The sequence below is a fragment of the Oncorhynchus nerka genome, linkage group LG28 (assembly GCF_034236695.1).
Source record: "Oncorhynchus nerka isolate Pitt River linkage group LG28, Oner_Uvic_2.0, whole genome shotgun sequence".
In the NCBI taxonomy this organism is placed as follows: Eukaryota; Metazoa; Chordata; class Actinopteri; order Salmoniformes; family Salmonidae; genus Oncorhynchus; species Oncorhynchus nerka.
In genome coordinates this window covers 58,767,541-58,786,783 of record NC_088423.1, presented here as the reverse complement: position 1 = coordinate 58,786,783, position 19,243 = coordinate 58,767,541, and the positions used below count along the sequence as shown (strand labels likewise).

At 40.8% G+C, this 19,243-nt stretch overlaps 1 pseudogene; it reads left to right on the top strand.

Moving 5' to 3' along the window:
- Positions 1-19,243, top strand: part of LOC115112736 (protein arginine N-methyltransferase 3-like) — a 62,599-nt pseudogene that overhangs the window by 39,476 nt on the left and 3,880 nt on the right.

Sequence of the window (19,243 nt, the reverse complement as noted above, 5' to 3'; positions counted from 1 at the left end):
GAGTGGCCAGATGGAAGCCACTCCTCACTAAAAGACACATGAGAGCCCACTTGTAGTTTGCCAAAAGGCACCTAAAGGACTATCGGGCCACAAGAAACATTGGTCTAATGAAACCAAGATTTAACTATTTGGCCTGAATGCCAAGCGTCCCATCTGGAGGAAACCTGGCACCATCCCTACGGTGAAGCATTGTGGTGGCAGCATCATGCTGTGGGGATGTTTTTCACCAGCAGGGACTGTGAGACTAGTCAGGATCGAGGAAAAGATGAGCCGAGCAAAGTACCGAGCATTCAGGACCTCAGACTGGGGTGAAGGTTCACCTTCCAATAACAACCGTAAGCACACAGCTAAGACAATGCAGAAGTGGCTTCGGGACAAGTCTCTTGAGTGGCCCAGGCAGAGGCAGGCCTTGAACCTGATCGAACGTCTGAGAGACCTGAAAATAGCTCTCCATCCAACCTAACAGAGAAGAATGTGAGAAACGCCCCAAATAAAGGTGTGCCAAGCTTGTAGCATCATACCCAAGAAGACGAGGCTGTATTCGCTACCAAAGGTGCTTCAACAAAGTACTGAGTAAAAGATCTGAATACTTATGTAAATGTGATATATCAGATTTATTTATTTTTTGTTAGCAAACATTTATGAAAACCTGTTTTTGCTTTGTCATTATGGGGTATTGTGTGTAGATTGATGAGGAAAAAAAAAAAACTATTTAAATCCATTTTAGAATAAGGCTGTAACGTAACAAATTGTGGAAAAAGTCAAGGGGTCTAAATACTTTCCGAATACCATGTATAAACAATGATTTTTTACTATGTTTGTTATTGTCTTGGAATGAATGTCATGATTTAAATAAATGTCCTAAGCTGGTGACTTATTTGTTTTCAAACAATTTAAACCACTTCTGTAGAATGACCCATATAGTGCACTACTTTTGACCAGGGCCCATAGGTCAAAAGTAGTGCACTATGTAGGGAATAGGGTGCCATTTGGAACAGGCCCCCAGGGGTTGTTGTAATGTCACATTCTAACAACCCTCTCATATTTCATTTCCAGGCCATCGTGGGCTACTATGACATTTTTTTCGACAGATTCTGCGGCAACAAGGTAAGCAGCATGTGGCGGCCCTTCCTTTTAACGGCAACCCAATTATATTCACGCTTTGGCATTCCCCACGTCCTTGGGAGGCAATCGACGCCGGTGCGTTTCCTGATTGCTGATGTAAGCACCCACCGGAGCCAGCCACTCGGAAAAACCAATGCCAAGCTCCGCGAGCGACGTGCCGACATCCTTTAATTACACATCCTATTTGACTTGCCATTTGAGCATATCTGCTGAGATGTAATGCTACACCACTTGTAATGGGAACTAAGGTTATGTGTGTGAATGAAATACCTCGTCTTTAGAAGACTATGAGTAGGATAGAAGTACAGAATTACAGTGGCAAGAAAAAGTATGTGAACCCTTTGGAAATACCTGTATTTCCGCATAAATTGGTCATACAATTTGATTTCAACTTCATCTAAGTCACAACAATAGACAAACACAGTCTGCTTAAACTAATATCACACAAACAATTATACGTTTTCATGTCTTTATTGAACACACCGTGTAAACATTCACAGGGCAGGGTTGAAAAAGTATGTGAACCCTTGGATTTAATAACTGGTTGACCCTCCTTTGGTAGCAATAACCTCAACCAAATGTTTTCTGTAGTTGCGGATCAGACCTGCACAACGGTCAGGAGGAATTTTGGACCATTCCTCTTTACAAAACTGTTTCAGTTCAGCAACATTCTTAGGATGTCTGGTGTGAACTGCTCTCTTGAGTTCATGCCACAGCATCTCAATCGGGTTGAGGTCAGGACTATGACTGTGCCACTCCAGAAGGCATATTTTCTTATGTTGAAGCCATTCTGTTGTTGATTTACTTCTGTGTTTTGGATCGTTGTCCTGTTGCATCACCCAACTTCTGTTGAGCTTCAATTGGTGGACAGAGCCTAACATTCTCCTGCAAAATGTCTTGATAAACTTGGGAATACATTTTTCCGTCGATGATAGCAAGCTGTCCAGGCCCTGAAGCAGCAAAGCAGCTCCAAACCATGATGCTCATGGTGTTCTTCAGCTTACAAGCCTCCCCCTTTTTCCTCCAAACATAACAATGGCCATTATGGCCAAACATTTCTATTTTTGTTTCATCAGACCAGACCAAACCATAGTCTGGCTTGTTTATGGTGGTTTTGGATCAGTGGCTTCTTCCTTGCTGAGCGGCCTTTCAGGTTATGTCAATATAGGACTCATTTTTACTGTGGATACGTTTGTACCTGTTTCCTCCAGCATCTTCACAAGATCCTTTGCTGTTGTTCTGGTATTGATTTGCACATTTCGCACCAAAGTACGTTCACCTCTAAGAGACAGAACGCGTCTCCTTCCTGAGAGGTATGACTGCTGCGTGGTCCCATGGTGTTTATACTTGCGTCCTATTGTTTGTACTGATGAACGTGGTACCTTCAGGCCTTTGGAAATTGCTCCCAAGGATGAACCAGACTTTTGGAGGTCTACAATTTTTTCCTGAGTTCTTGGCTGATTTCTTTTGATTTTCCCATGAAGCAAAGAGGCACTGAGTTTGAAGGTAGGCCTTGAAATACATCCACAGGTACACCTCCATTTGACTCAAATGATCAGAAGCTTCTAAAGCCATGACATAATTTTCTGGAATTTTCCAAGCTGTTTAAAGGCACAGTCAAAGTGTATGTAAACTTCTGACACACTGGAATTGTGATACAGTGAAATAATCTGTCTGTAAACAGTTGTTGGAAAAATGACTTGTGTCATGCACAAAGTAGATGTCCTAACCAACTTGCCAAAACTATAGTTTGTTAACAAGAAATGTGTGCAGTGGTTTAAAAACAAGTCTTAATGACTCCAACCTAAGTGTATGTAAACTTCCGACTTCAACTGTAGGTGATCAGATCAAATTTGATGACCAATTTATGCAGACATCCAGGTAATTCCAAAGGGTTCGCATACCTTTTCTTGCCACTGTACGAGATGGGTTTAGTAGGTTTAAGAGTGTGGGACCGGTTAATGTTCTACTGCAATTGTGGAATTATTAGATGAGCCACAGAAATAGAAGTGTCACAATGGAATGAGTTGCTATTCCTCACTGTTGTAACTTCATGTACATCATGTTGATTGCCGTTGCCCAAGACTAAATAACGTTTTCTGCTTTTGAATCACAGGTGATGTTCTCCACGGGGCCACAGGTCACCAAGACGCTTTGAAAACAGTATTCCTGCTTGAAAATCCCATTCATGGACAAGCAGGTCAGTTTCCCAGACAGCACTGGTTTCCTGAATGTGTGTGATTGTGCGTGCTGTTGGGGACGTGTGGCCATGCGTGCACATGGACCTGCATGTTTGTGCGTGTATGGACATGTCTGTCTGTGTCTATTGTGGTTGCATGCACACACCCAGCTGTCACCTGTGATATTTTTTTACACCAGATCTTCCTCGAACATCCTACTGAGAGCCAGGTAATCTTCCTGTGGTGCTGATGTAGTCAGGCTGTGCAAATCTGTCACCTATAGAGAGACCGAGTGAGATCAAAACAGTCAGTCATCAAAAACACCATGTTGAACTTTATCTGATAGCTTACCTCAAGCACTCGCGTACTGATACAAATAACGTTTATAACTGAACTGAACAGATCAAGTAAAAACATTTAACTAAGCCAATTAAAATATTATTTCATGAAGTGATGCTGTTTCAGATGTGGTATGTATAAAGCTGTGTGTAAGTATTGAATGTAAGTTTATGGTGTGTGGGTGTGAGTGTGTACAGTGTTGTGAACGATTGTGTGTGTGTACAGTACATTGAGTACATGTGCTTTTGTGTATATACAGTACTATACTTCGTTAAAGATGGTCTGTGTGTTTTATGTGATGGCCTGTGTGCGTTATCGTAATGAGAATCAGGGATGTGTCCAGTGATGTTGGGATGGATGAGACCGTAGCTCCGTGCTGTCCAGTCTTCCCCACTGCCATCAAATAGGAGGCCAGTGTAATGAATGGTCTGTATGGGGACTGGACATCCACTGAACCTGAGTAACCACTCAGCCCTGGCCAGAGCCACAGTCACTTTGACTGTCATCCCACTGACACCCCCGTAACATTAACGCAACATTCACAATGCGTCTGCTAGTTAAGTGCCAGTCCTGCTTTAGAATGTGTTTTCCCTTAACTATTCTGGGTGATTAAAATGCCTTTTGAATAAGTTGAGACACTGCAGTGTTGAAATGTGTAAAGACGGTTCGGAGCAGCAGTGTGTCCGTTACCCAGTGTAGACTGCTTTTGGCCGACAACCCCCCCCCCCACCCCCCCCTCCCATAAAAGCAGGCACATTAAACCATTGCCAGAAATTGTAAAACATCCGTACGTGGTAAGACATTGCAGGGTGTAGAAATGTGTTATGGCACTGTGGTGTGTTAAAATGTGTTGAGACATTAGCAGTAAAATGTGTTGAGACGCCTCCGTTTTAGAACGGGCTAAGACACTGCAGTGTTGAAATGGGTTAAGATCCTGCAGAGTGTGTAGAAAGGTTGACTAGCATCTGCTGACAGTCTGTACTAACTCATAACAGCAGCCGCTGCCATATGCACACTGTTGGTGTGTTGGAGCGGGTGAGCGAGGAAGAGATGTATAGTGACTGTTCTATTTTTTTCTTAATGTATTCTTATTGAAGAGTAAATCCGTTTGGTACAATCTACAGTGCTCTGGTAGTGCTTCTGTATCCATCAACGCTCTGGATACACACACATGTACTGCTGGCCTCTTGCATGCACATTTCGTTCTATAAAACAAGCAGACACACACAACTGCCTTTCAGCCCAAAGGTGAATGAGGTTTTAGCTCAATGCTGTCTGTATTTGGCGTTAGCGGACTTACCTGCTCTCCTCAGGCATCCGTTAGCAGAGTGATGAGACCCCCGAGTTAGGCTGTGATCACTCACTACTACTGGAATGGGCCCTACACACACACGCACACACGTGCACACACATAGCTCACTATTATCGTGACACTCACTACTGCTGAAATGAGCTACACACACCTACCTCTGTTATTACTCACCACTGGTGGATTGGGACCTGCCCTGCATGCTAAACACTCTCAACATAAAGCAACTCAGCTAGAAATATGTTATATGTGGGCAATTACAGTGTTATGGATGTGACATTACAAACAAAATCACAAGCTAAATGTCTCACAGAATGGACAGATAAAACATAAATGAAATGTTTGAGGTGTGTGTCTATAGTATCCCATGAGGGAGCGTATATACCCCAAAAAGTGGAATTAGGGGGACATTTGGCACACAGACAGAGAGTGGAATTGGCAAGAAATACGTTAGTCCTGCCATTCCTCTCTCAGCTCAGAGCATAGAAAAAGGATGACCGACCTGGTCTCCGGTGACCGACCTGCCTATACTGTGCCCCTCCCAGCTCTCCCTCCTTTGCTAGCACGCTATGAAAGATGCAAGGGATTGTGTTCTTGGAAGTACGGCAACTAATCAGTCTCCTCCGTTACAAACATACTTAATCTTCCTAGTGGAATCTAATCTTGACGTGCAAGAAGTCAAGGGATCAATTATTTTGGAGTCTACTCTTCACCACTACGGCATCATCGTTAACAGTGGGGGGGGGGGGGGGGGGCAGGCGACAATATGAACAAAGTCCTGTATGGCAATACTTTGTTATTAAATGAGTTAAATGAGGTGGAATTGAGGTACGGTAATGGTAGTACAGGTGCAGTGCTTAACCATTTGAAAGGGACGCACCATGACACCCAAACCATTGCTGGCAGCGGCGCAGCTACATTTTGAGTTCACATGGAATTTTATGAATTTTGCTTATTGTTTTAACGGAAAACTGATTAAAAACAATTGCTGTTTAAACCTTAGTATTGTTTTTCCATGGTTGTCTTTCTGGACTGTTCTCCCATCTCCACAGAGGACCTCTGGTGCTCTGTCAAAGTGACCATTGGGTTCTGGAGGCCACTGTGTTCTTGGGGACCTTCAATGCTGCAGAAATGTTTTGTTACCCTTCCCGGATCTATACCTTCACACAATCCTGTCCCGGAACTCTCTGACAATAGAGGGAAAGAGGCCTTGTGGAAAGAAGAGAAGCAGGTGGAGGAGTTTAAGTGTAAGAGAACCAGATTAAGAAGAGTTAAGAAGTGAGGATGGAGAGCGTGTAAGAGAGACTTTGGGAAGTGAGAAGGAATTCATAAATAAAAATAGTTTAAAAGATAGAGGGGGTGGTTATTGATGTAGTGGTGAAACTCGTTCGCTCCACCCCAGCACCTTGGCAGTCCCAGTGCTCCTCTCGGGATGTTAAAGCCGAAATTGAGTTTTTAACAACATTAACTGGCTGCCTTTCACCTCTATAGCCTGCTTTATAACTAATACACTCACACACACATACACACACACACACACACATATGCATCTCAGCGTGTGCACACACACCAGCCATTCCCCTGTGGTCCTGTGCAGTGAGGGCAAACGTCTCAAAGTCACCCTGAAGACACACACTCCCACATTTCCTTCCTTCACACACACACTTCTGTCCCTATTTCTTTTACAGAATGCTGTCAAAGAAACAAACCTGACTTAAAACGAGGGATGAGAAACACAACCTGACCTGCATCAACGCCAATGTCTCTCCACTCCACGTGTCCGGGGATTTATCTGTGGCGAGACAGAAGCTTATGAGATGTGTTTGTATGAGTGCAGTAATTAACCACAGGAAGATGAGAGTCAACACACACACACACACAAAGAGATGTTGGTGTTTAGAGAGAGAAAAACAGCACACAGTGGGCCGGAACAAAACATCACTGAGAACTACTCGGAGCTGGCAGGTTAATAAATTAAACGCAGCATCGTGTATCATGCTCATTTGATTTGTATGACTAGGAAATGGATGAGGTGGGATTTTCATAGGGTTACAGATTTTTTCCCCCAATATTTTTTCAGTTGTCTACTTTTTGGTTTGCTCAAGAAATTGTGGGCATACTTTGTGTGAGGATGTCCCATGATCCTATAGCTGAAATGGTGGCCTGGTTATCTATGTCCCGGACCAATCAGAAGACCTCAAACTTGGGTGGGAGTTTGCTGCGGATTTCGATAGGCCAGCAATTTACTTTCTTCCGTCCCTTTAACTCTAGTGTCCTCTCTGTGCCCTGTGTCTTGCCATAACACTTCTGTCTTCTTCTTGTGCCTCTTACTGATTAAATTATCTCTCTCTATTTCACTTTCTCTCCAACTCTCACTTTCTTTCTCCCCCTGTGTTTTAGTGCTTAAGGTCCTTGAGGAGCTGAGCTGCATCAGGCAGACATCAGGGTGTAATTCCCCAGGCCTGCTTTATGTACTGCTCAGACAGGTGCTCAGGATATACGACCCCCTGACACTGCCTGACTACACCTCCTCTACCTATCCAGCTCTTCTAAGACAGAAAGAAAGGAGGGTTGAAAAAGTGAGTTATGTAGAAAGGGGAGAGAGGGAGACTAGATTGAAATGCAGCTGCCGTGCACATCTCTGCAGTGCTGGGTGGAATAGACAGAAGTTGTTCTGCCTTGGGAGAACTTGGAAAGGGAGGTGTGTGTGTGCATGCGAGCTTGATTTATTTATGGAAAAAAATATAAAAAAATATACAGCTTAAAAGTGCACAAAACATTAAACAACCCTTTTTCAGTGTGGTCCTTGGAAAACAAACTGTGCAAGCAACATTTGCTACTTGATGTCTGCAAAGTTTCCTGTAGATAACGTCGGTGCCACATCTGCATTTTGGTCCAAAAACATTGGAGTGCTCCTCCTGCTCCTCCTTGCACAAAGGCGAAGGTAGCGGTCCTGCTGCTGGGTTGTTGCCCTCCTGCGGCCTCCTCCACATCTCCTGATGTACTGGCCTGTCTCCTGGTAGCGCCTCCATGCTCTGGACACTATGCTGACAGACACAGCAAACCTTCTTGCCACAGCTCGCATTGATGTGCCATCCTGGATGAGCTGCACTACCTGAGCCACTTGTGTGTGTTGTAGACTCTGTCTCATGCTACCACTAGAGTGAAAGCACCGCCAGCTTTCAAAAGTGACCAAAACATCAGCCAGGAAGCATAGGAACTGAGAAGTGGTCTGTGGTCACCACCTGCAAACCACTCCTTTATTGGGGGTGTCTTGATAATTGCCTATAATTTCCACCTGTTGTCTATTCCATTTGCACAACAGCATGTGAAATGTATTGTCAATCAGTGTTGCTTCCTAAATGGACAGTTTGATTTCACAGAATTGTGATTTACTTGGAGTTACATTGTGTTGTTTAAGTGTTCCCTTTATTTTTTTGAGCAGTGTACAATAATAATACAAATATTCAAGTAAAACCATCACATTCCTCAGCAAGGAGGTCCCCAATCAATATTTTGAAATGCCTGAGAGGCACCAGAACATCCAGTTGACTGTCAAAGACAGTACATTTGTGTCAAAAATAGTGAAGACAGTTATGTGCTTTTCTTTGTATGTCTGAGTAATCCACTCTTACCTCTGCATTCACCTGTTGGCATTGTCTATTTACCCAATAAGGGTTTAATCAAGCTAGCTGACATCCGCTACATGAGACTGGTACTTTTAGCCTGAGTTTGTTTGTGCCATCATGCCACTCCTTGTCATGTTTGGTATGACAAGGAGTTGACATGATAGCACAAACAGATCTGGGACCAAGCTACCAGTTCTTATCCTCAGTGGGACCAAGGATGGACAGACCTGGAGAGGGGTTTGGGGGGGAAGAGGGCAAGTAAAGTTAGGTTTCTCTAAGAAGAAAGCTCTTGTGTTTTACGGTCATTACTATGGCAGTGTAATATAGGTCTGTGGCAGACAGAGGTGTCAAGTTACTGTAAGTGTACCTTGTCTTGTTCTTACCTTTGCCATGTGAGGTCAGTTTGACCTGATGGGCTGGAGAGGCCGTGGCCACCCTCTGTTTGGAGAAATATGAGAGGGAGAAGGGGCGAGAGATGAATGAGACAATAAACATCCACATTTTTTGAAGATAATACTTTACACACTTTACACACTAGGTCTTATTGTAGGTATCCAAACAACTCCAAAGAGTTAATAATTAAAATAGAAACATTTTAACCAGTAGTTTGGCAACCATCAAGGAGGGAAGGTGAATATCATAGCTTTAGAGCCTCCTTACCTTTACACTTTATTGGTTGGTCATCCTTCCATCTCTCTCTTGATGGAAGTCTTTTCCTCACCCACTATCTTTCTTCTGGCTTGTTTTGGCATTCATTATAATTAATCACTGTCAATCCACCATTCTTTAAAAGTTTGGAAGACCTCTTTTTTCATCCCGTCTTTTGCGTTTGTTCAATTCATACAGAAAGGTGCTCTCTAGAACCTAAAACGTTTCTTCTTCTGTCCCCATAGGAGAACCCTTTTAAAGAACCCTTTGGTTCCAGGTATAACCCTTCTGGTTCCATGTAGAACCCTTTCCGCAGTGAGTTCTACATGGAACCCAAAAGGGTGCTCCTATGGGGACAGCTAAAGAACCCCGTTGGAACCCTTTTTTCTAAGAGTGTAGCTTCAATTCACCAAAATATCATGAACCTTTATTTTTCCTCTTACCTTGGAAGATGGGCCCTGGTCAAAAGTAGTGCACATTATAGGGAATAGGGTGCCATTTGGGATGCAGTCCCGGTATGGAAGCGCCAGTGAGTGTAATGGACTAAGATAATCACGCACAGCCACAGAAATGCGCTAACGTTAGTGGCATGTTGATGTTTGACGTCTCTGTGAAAGGACCAGCTCCATTCCTCCTCTGATTTCAACACATGATTAATTCTCCCTCAGTCACTGGCTACTTCACTAGATGGCTAGAGGCCCTAGACGAGGGCCTTCTCCAGCACTGAGGGAAGTCCGCGGAGAAAATACTGTGGTGTATAATGTCTCACTAATCGAATGAACAGTGCAACAACGTTGAGGTTTGTGACTTGTCAATACTTCCATACTTTCAAGAAAGTGTGTGTTTGTGAAGTGTTTTAGTGTTAATGTGTTTCTCAATCCAGTCCTCGGGGACGATAGGCCGTTTCACATAGCCTATTGATCTATTCTACTAGCTCACCTGGGTTGTGTTCATTAGGCACCATAAGGAAGATGGACTACCTGAATTTCCCCAGTAAGAAGTGTTCATATCCCTTTCTGTTACAAAATCGGAGTAGATATTCATGTCCATTGAGAACGCACAAAGACTATACCACTTAGCTAAGAATGACGTGAATAATCAAGTCAATAAATGTTAGGTAGGTAGTTAGATAGCAAATAGTTAATATACTGGCAAGTACTCAGTACCATCTACTGTATCTTGCCTATGCCGCTCTGTACCATCACTCACTCATATATCTTTATGTACATATTCTTTATCCCCTTACACTTGTGTCTATAAGGTAGTAGTTTTGGAATTGTTAGCTAGATTACTTGTTGGTTATTACTGCATTGTCGGAACTAGAAGCACAAGCATTTCGCTACACTCTCATTAACATCTGCTAACCATGTGTATGTGACAAATAAAATTTGATTTGATTTGAAGTTCGATGTATTAGTAGCCAATTTACGAGGTAGCTAGCAAACATACCAGTACTTACTGCTGAAATGGTATTGTAGCGACCCGCACAGACAGCTGTGTGTTATGTGTTAGGCTATTAGTTGGTTGTGCTGTGACGCTCTGCCAGACCACTCACTCAAAGAGCTCTTCTTAGCCCCTCCTTTAGAGCAGAAGCATCAAACAAGTTTCTAAAGACTGCTGACATCTAGTGGAAGCCGTAGGAAGTGCAAAATGACCAATATCCCACTGTGTATTGGATAGGGGATGAGTACAAAAACTTCATACCTCAGATTTCCCACTTCCTGGTTGGATTTTTTCTCAGGTTTTTGCCTGCCATATGAGTTCTGTTATACTCACAGACATCATTCAAACAGATTTAGAAACTTCAGAGTGTTTTCCATCCAAATCTACTAATAATATGCATATCTTAGCTGTTATGGCTGAGAAGCAGGCAGCTTGATTTGGGCACGCTTTTCATCCAAAATTCCAAATACTGCCCCCTACCCCAAAGAAGTTAAAGCAATGAATTTGTATGCGCTCTTGTCGGACTTTGGCTGCATATTTTCCACAATTTTCTTCAAATCTGAAAAGTTATGAAGCCACGCCCATTCCTGAAGAAATGTATTATAGGCCCTAAAAGTACGGAAATAGTGTCCACTGCGTGTATACTTTGTTTTTTGGCGAATGTAGTATGACATCCGGGAACTTTTGGAATACTAACTCTATCCATACTATGACCAAAAAGCATACTATATACTCAATGTACGTTACAAATAGTATGGTTAGTGTGGTTAGTATAAGTATTCGAACATAGCTTCGAATTTTTCTCCCAGTTTTCCTCCAAGTTTGTTTTCTTTTTTCAGTTATTTGATCTCAAACTCGTTTTATTTACCCTGCAGGGGTTGCATTTAATCAGAGGACTATCGCAGGTCAAGCAATTACTCTTTTGGCCTTTTTTAAACCCCAAATGGCAACTTGTTCTCTATATCCCTCAAACTCAACTCTGGACTTCGAAGCAAGTTCCACTGCATTTTATTATTGATCCTCTCTAATCAGGGAATGATTTAGACAGTGGGTGCAATTAATTATTAGTTCGAACAGAAAACCAGTAGGCTCCTTACCTCGTTGGGTAAGTGTTGAAAACTCCATGCCCTATATGGTGCACTATTTTTGACCAAAACCCTATGGGTCCTGGTCCAAAGTTGTGCACTAAAAAGTGAATAGGGTGCCATTTGGGGGACAGACTTACTGTAGCCTACCCCTGCATAACCCCCTTCCCATTCTGGCTCCCCTCGATCTCTGAGCAATACCTGAGGGGTTGTGAGGCTGGGTTCCATTTCAGACCCTTTTCCCAGCCCTTCGTCATTCATCTGGGGGAAAAAATGGGTAATGTTCAGTATCTGCACATTTCTGGCAGGTTGACATTTGTCATGAATCTTGCCCTGGCGCCAGAACTAAACGATTTCCCCGAGATAGGCCAGCTGCAAAGTCAAAATGGTCTATTTTGTAAAAATTCACCCCAAACCATCTCAATTGGGTTGAGGTCGGGTGATTGTGGAGACCAGGTCATCTGATGCAGCACTCCATCATTGTCCTTTTTGGTCAAATAGCCCTTACACAGCCTGGAGGTGTGTTTTGGGTCATTGTCTGTTGAAAAACAAATGATAGTCCCACTAAGCCCAAAACAGATGGGATGGCGTATTGCTGCAGAAAGCTGTGGTAGCCATGCTGGTTAAGTGTGCCTTGAATTCTAAATAAACCACTGGCAGTGTCACCAGCAAAGCACCATCACACCACCTCCGCCATGCTTCACAGTTGGAACCACACATGCGTAGATCATCCATTCACCTACTCTGCGTCTCACAAAGACAAGATGGTTGGAACTAAAAATCTCAAATTTGGACTCATCAGACCAAAGGACAGATTTTTCCTGGTCTAATGTCCATTGCTCTTGTTTCTTGGCCCAAGCAAGTCTCTTCTTCTTGATGATGCAAGATAGAGGGGAGCAGATGACGGGCTGAGCGTAGCTATGTAGAGCACCTCAAGATAAAATGTAATTTTCAATGTTGGTAAGTTAGACAAAATATTAGCACTACACAATCTGGTGGGTGATAACCTTTAATCTGGATAACAACACAAAACACATTTTAAGACTAGAGAAATGTCTCGACAAGTATTACGAAAACAAGCATGACAGAGAGTAAGACAGGGGAACCTATTTCAAAACGAAAATGTGACTCTTCTACAGACACAGACGATTATATATTTTCACCACCAGGAATGGTAAAGGTCGAAACCGATCTGTTAAAATCAATGACAAACTGGGTATACTTGAACTAGTCAGTAAGGATATAAAAGAGTTGAAGGCAAGCCTCGAGATTAGTGATGAAAAAGCTGTGACATTGGAGAAAGACAAACTAAAAAGGACAGTCAATAAGATTGAAACCGAAGTGAATGAACTTAAAAAGGAGAACACCGCTCTGAGAGAAGCCTTACTTAACATACAGACTAGATCCATGAGAGAGAATCTGGTGCTTACACGTATCCAAGACAAAGAAGGAGAAGTTCCTGCATCTGTAGTTAGAGAGTTCCTTCTTACAGCGCTACAGATTCCACACGAAGCTATCGACAAAATCCAACTAGAACTTGTACACCACTTCGGACAGAGAGGGCAGTGAACACCCAATCGTTGCCAAATTTGCTTTCTTTAAAGATAAAATAATGGTTAAAAGCCTGGGTAAAAGACTTGCTGGCACAAAAATTGGCATGAATGACCAGTTCCTGAAGGAAATTGCAGAACGTATTAGATTAAAAGGGAAACGAGTAGCTCTTGTCGTCGATAAACTATATTTTGATAACCAGTTGATCAGAGACACAAAGACTATTCCATGGCTATTTTAAAAATGACAAAGTACTCATCGAGCCGGCAAATAACGAAACACACAATTCTAGCCTGGTAATGGATTGTAATAATACAACAAAAATTACAGCTTTCTATATGTCTTCAAATATAACTAATTGGAACACAAAAGCACTAATTCAACATGGTGAACATAAAACTCAGTAAACAGAAGGCACAGTATGTGTGGAAGGTGTGGTGTGAGTTTTTTTTGTGTTTGGGAAAGTGTGGCTTTGAGTGAGAAAGAAAATGGTTGCATATCCCAGAACCAATGTATTGCTGTGAGCAAGAGTTGTGAGAGCACTTTCAATGTTGTTCAGATGAGGGATATACTTTTTATAATGAATTATACGTCCTATTTATTTATTGTCCTATCATAGTGGAACAGCGTTTTAAAATAAATTATACATTTAATGTATTTATTGTCCTATCAAGGGCAACTACATTTGTTTAATTAATTATACATCTAATCTATTTTTTTATGATCCTATATTGATGGAACGGTCCACAACCCTATACCCTAGACACCCACCTGAATGACCCAGGCACTAAGGAGAAGTCCCTAACTGTTTTATGGGCCTGTTGTAAGTGGTCTGTATGCAGCCAAAATGCAGTCAGAGACCTAGATGTAAGGGGTGCGTGTTGGTGGCAGGGAAGTCAGGCACAGGAGAACGAACTTGGTATAAATGGAGTTGTTTAGTAAATACTGACAAAACTCCAAAACAACTAAAATTGACAAAATAACAAGTGGGTACAAAATCCGTCACACACCAACACTAAAATGCACATCACATACAATCTTCGACAAGGACATGAGGGGAAACAGAGGGTTAAATACACAACATGTAATTGATGGGATTTGGAACCAGGTTTGAAGGAAGACAAGACAAAACCAATGGAAAATGAATGGCTATGAAAAATGGATCAGTGATGGCTAGAAGGTCGGTGACATCGACCGCCGAACACCGCCCGAACAAGGAGAGGCACCGACTTCGGTGGAAGTAGTGACACTAGAGCAGCACTGCCCCCTCAAGATTCTGAGCCTGCTTGGCAGGATTGGTTCTGCAAAGCCAAAGGCCCCTAAAGGGAGAGCATAATATACAAGGAAATTCTCAAAGCTGCTAATGAGAACCTTGACGACCTTGTACCTAGCCGGTGGGGATTCCGTTGGGGTGCCCACACCCAGGCAGTGGCAGTGTTGGCAACACTAGCTGCAGTAACCCATGGGGAGGGGTCACACTCAGACATTCAGAGAGGTGGTATATTATTGTGGCCCTGGTGGCACAAAATCAAAAGTCTGACTGCATTGAGATGCTTGGGAATAAGGTCAATACGGGGGACCATGTTGTGGGTGTTTCAGGGGAAGGGGGTATATCTGACCTCCATCATCTAGGACGTGACAATGGTTAGTAAAATCTCCCCATTTCTTCCCATTTTTTTTGCACAGTTTTGCAGGCCTTCTCATACAGCTGCAACAGTATATGCATTCGTAAATCAAGACCTTTCTTGAGTTGGGCTCTGGGATGGTGCAACTGTTGAGAATGAGAGCCTATGGTTGTGTGGAGGAAAGGGGTTGAGTGTGTATGTGTGTATCCCACAACTGTTGCGGGGGAGTAAAAGATGTTAGGGACAATATAGGATGATTCACAATAATTGTTTGCTAATATAATAATTGGTGTGCAATACTGTAATTTTGATAATGGCGAGACTGGTGAGAGGTAAAAATCCTTTGCATCAATTGCCTACATTACTACAGATATTAATAGCTAATTATGGAAAATAAGATAAACAGGATTTTAAAAATATATATATTTTTATGGCTATAATACAAATCGAGGTGAGGGTGATGGAAATGCATTTGGCGGTTGATCTACTTCTGTTCGGTAATGGCACTGTGTGCTCTTTTCGAAGGATGGATCCCAGTTTCTTCAGGGCTATGGGATCCGGGGGGGTCAGGGGTGGTCTGCCAGGCATTGGGATGACAACCCAACTCGGGATGAGGAGGGCTTTTAGCGGGTGGAATAGTGTGGACCAATTGGAGGTTTACTTAGTAGCACTGCAAATATCATGGTACAGCTATATAGACACTCAATCGTCATGTTACTTTTTAATGTTACGTTTACAAACCAATATTTTGATAAATAGAATTGAAAGTTGTGTCTCATTATGGTAAGTGCTGAAATAAGTATAACCAGTTATAATTGTAATGGCTTAGCAGATCATAAGAAAAGACGATCAGTATTTACCTTGCTAAAAGATAAGGAATATAATATCTATTGTTTACAGGAAACTCATTCGACAATTTTAGATTAAGTTTTGTGAGGAAAAGGACTGGGGGTGCGAAATATATTTCCCATGGGAAAAGAAATTCAAAAGGGGTGATGGTTTTCATTAACAGCAATTTTGATCCAAATTTGCGAATTGTCCAAACAGATCATCAAGGTAGATGGATTATTTTAACTATGTTATTGGACAGTGAACAGATATGGCTTATAAACTTATACGGTCCAAATAATGATGATACAATCTTCTTTGAAAATATATATAAGAATGTATCAACTCTACAAGCAAAACTAGACTCTTTTATTATGGTGTGAGATTTTAATACTGTTTTAAATACCTCTATGGACCGTAAAGGAAATCACACTACAAACTATCACCCTCAGGCACTTAAGGAAATCATGATTGTCATGGATATATTGGAATTAGTGGATATATGGAGGCTTAAATACCATGAACTAGTGAGATATATACATGGCGGAGGCTTGATCAAGCTATTCGTCTAGATTACTTTATGTCATTCTCTCTGGTACCAAAAGTTTAAAAAGTGTTGATAGGGGACTGAATGCGGTCGGATCATAACATAATTGACATATATATGACTCTTACAGAATTTCCACGTGGGTGAGGATATTGGAAATTTAATCAAAGCCTACTTGGTGATAAATTGTTTATAACTAGGACAGGAGAATGTATAACTGACTTTTTCAGACAGCAGATAGGTACAGCAGATCCCCTTATTGAATGGAACACTTTTAAATGTGCCTTTAGAGGCAATGCAATTCAGTACTCATCTATAAAACAGTACAGTTAGACAGCAATGAAAACTGTATCATAGAGGCACAGAATAAGTTATAGGAAAAACAAAAAGAAATGGAGAAACTTAATCAAGAAAGATCCAGTGTAATATATTATAAAAATTAATCCAACTGGATGGAATATGGGGACAAATGCACCAAATTATTTTTAAATCTTCAAAATATAAGTGCTACCCAAAAAAATGTATTGAAACTTGTTGCAAATGATGGAGTCACGCATGATTCACCGAATTATATTTTGAAAGGGGAAGTAAAGTACTTTAAGAACATGTTTTAATTTCAGTCTCCTCCATCTCCACTAACCGAAGCTAACTGTATGGATTATTTTCCTAAAAATAATGTAAAATTAACATCTGTACAGGAAGACTCACATGAAGGCCAAATTACAGAGGAGGAACTTCTTGATGCAATTAAAGCCTTTAAAGGCTGGGAAAACTCCAGGGCTGGATGGCATACCAGTGGAAGTATACCAAACTTTTTTTGAAATACTCAGAGAACCATTATTAGCATGTTTTAACCACTCCTATATAAATGGTATATTGTCGGACACGCAACAAGAGGGTCTGATATCATTATTACTGAAACAGGACCCAAGTGGTGTATATAAAGATCCAGTCCATTTAAAAAATTGGAGGCATCTTACACTTCAGTATTGTGATGCAAAAATCCTACCTAAATGCTTGGCAAATAGAATTAAAAAGGTATTGTCAGATATTATTCATTCTAATCAGACAGGTTTTTTACATTGACGATACATTGGAGATAATATAAGACAAGTACTGGAAACAATAGAATACTATGAAATATCGGGGACTCCAGGCCTGGTTTTCATAGCTGATTTTGAAAAGGCTTTTGATAAAGTGCGACTGGAATTTATATATAAATTAGTATATTTCAATTTTGGGGAATCTCTTATAAAAGGGGTTAAAATTAAGTATAGTAACCCTAGGTGTAAAATAGTAAAGAATAGCTACATCTCAGAAAGTTTTAAACTGTTTATAGGAGTAAAACAAGGTTGTCCACTATCGGCATATCTATTTATTATTGCCATCGAAATGTTAGCTGTTAAAATCAGATCCAACAAGAATATTAAGGGATTAGAAATCTGTGGCTTAAAAACAAAGTTGTCACTGTACACTGATGACTCATGTTTTCTTTTAAATCACAATTAGAATCCCTCCACGGCCTCGTGGAGGATCTAGATACTTTTGCTAACTTCTCTGGATTAAAACCAAATTATGATAAGTGTACTATATTACATATTGGATCACTAAAGAATACATTACCGTGTAGTTTACCAATAAAATGGTCTGATGGGGATGTGGACATACTCGGTATAAAAATCCCAAAAGAAAGAAATGATCTCACTCCAATCCATTTTATAGAAAGTTAGCAAAAATAGATAAGATCTTGCTACCATGGAAAGGAAAATACCTGTCTATTTGTGGAAAAATCACCCTGATTTAACTCTAGTCATATCACAGTTTACCTATTTGCTTATAGTTTTGCCTACACCTAGTGACCTGCTTTTTAAATTATATGAACAAAAAATATTCGATTTTATTTGGAATGGCAAAGCCAGAAAAAAATTAATGGGACTATTTCTATACTTAATATGAATTCGGAGGGCAGAAGTTATTAAATATTAAAGCATTAGATCTCACACTAAAGGCATCAGTCATTCAAAAGGTATACTTAAATCCAAACTTGTTTTCTCGTAAATTGGTAGGAATGTCTCACCCCAAGTTCAAGAATGGCTTTTTTCCCTTTAACTGCTCACTTTCGGTTGTTTGAAAAGGAAATAATCTCCAAAATATAGTTATTTTTTAAACAAGCATTAATTTTTTTAACACGTTTAATCCACCTGAAAAGACGAAACAAATAATACAACAAATATTGTGGTTAAACTGAAATATACTAATTGATTTAAAAAACACATATTTTTCAATGAAATGTTTAAAAAAGGTATAATTTAGTGAATGATATCATAAATAGGACTGGTGGAGTTATGCCACACATGCAGCTAAAACGGACATATGGATATGTCTGCTCTACCCAAAATTACAACCAACTAATTGCAGCATTACCACAAAAATGGAAGGGGAAAGAAGTAAGGAACTTGTCTGTTGGCCCTGCATTAAAGAACAGAAACGGTTAATGAAAATTGTGATGAATAAAAACATATACCAATTTAATTTAAGGACCAAAAAAATTACAGTTTATAAAGAGATTCCCAATGTACCCATTCCATGGCACATGGTTTATGACTTGACACACAAAACAACGCCGGATTCAGAACTTCGAATTTTTCAAATGAAATTACTATACAAAATTCTTGCAACCAATAGAATGTTATATATATGGGGGATACAATCTTCCCAGCTCTGCAGATTTTGCTGTGAGGAGGCAGAGTCATTAGATCATTTATTTTGGTACTGTCCATATATAGCTCGTTTTTGGTCACAGGAACTAATTCTGCAGATAGCAATACTGGATAATTTGAAAAGCCATAGTCAATCAATCAATAATATAATAATTATTTTAGCATAAATGGTTATCTTTAATTTACAATCTGTAGAAGCTATGAGATTAGAAAT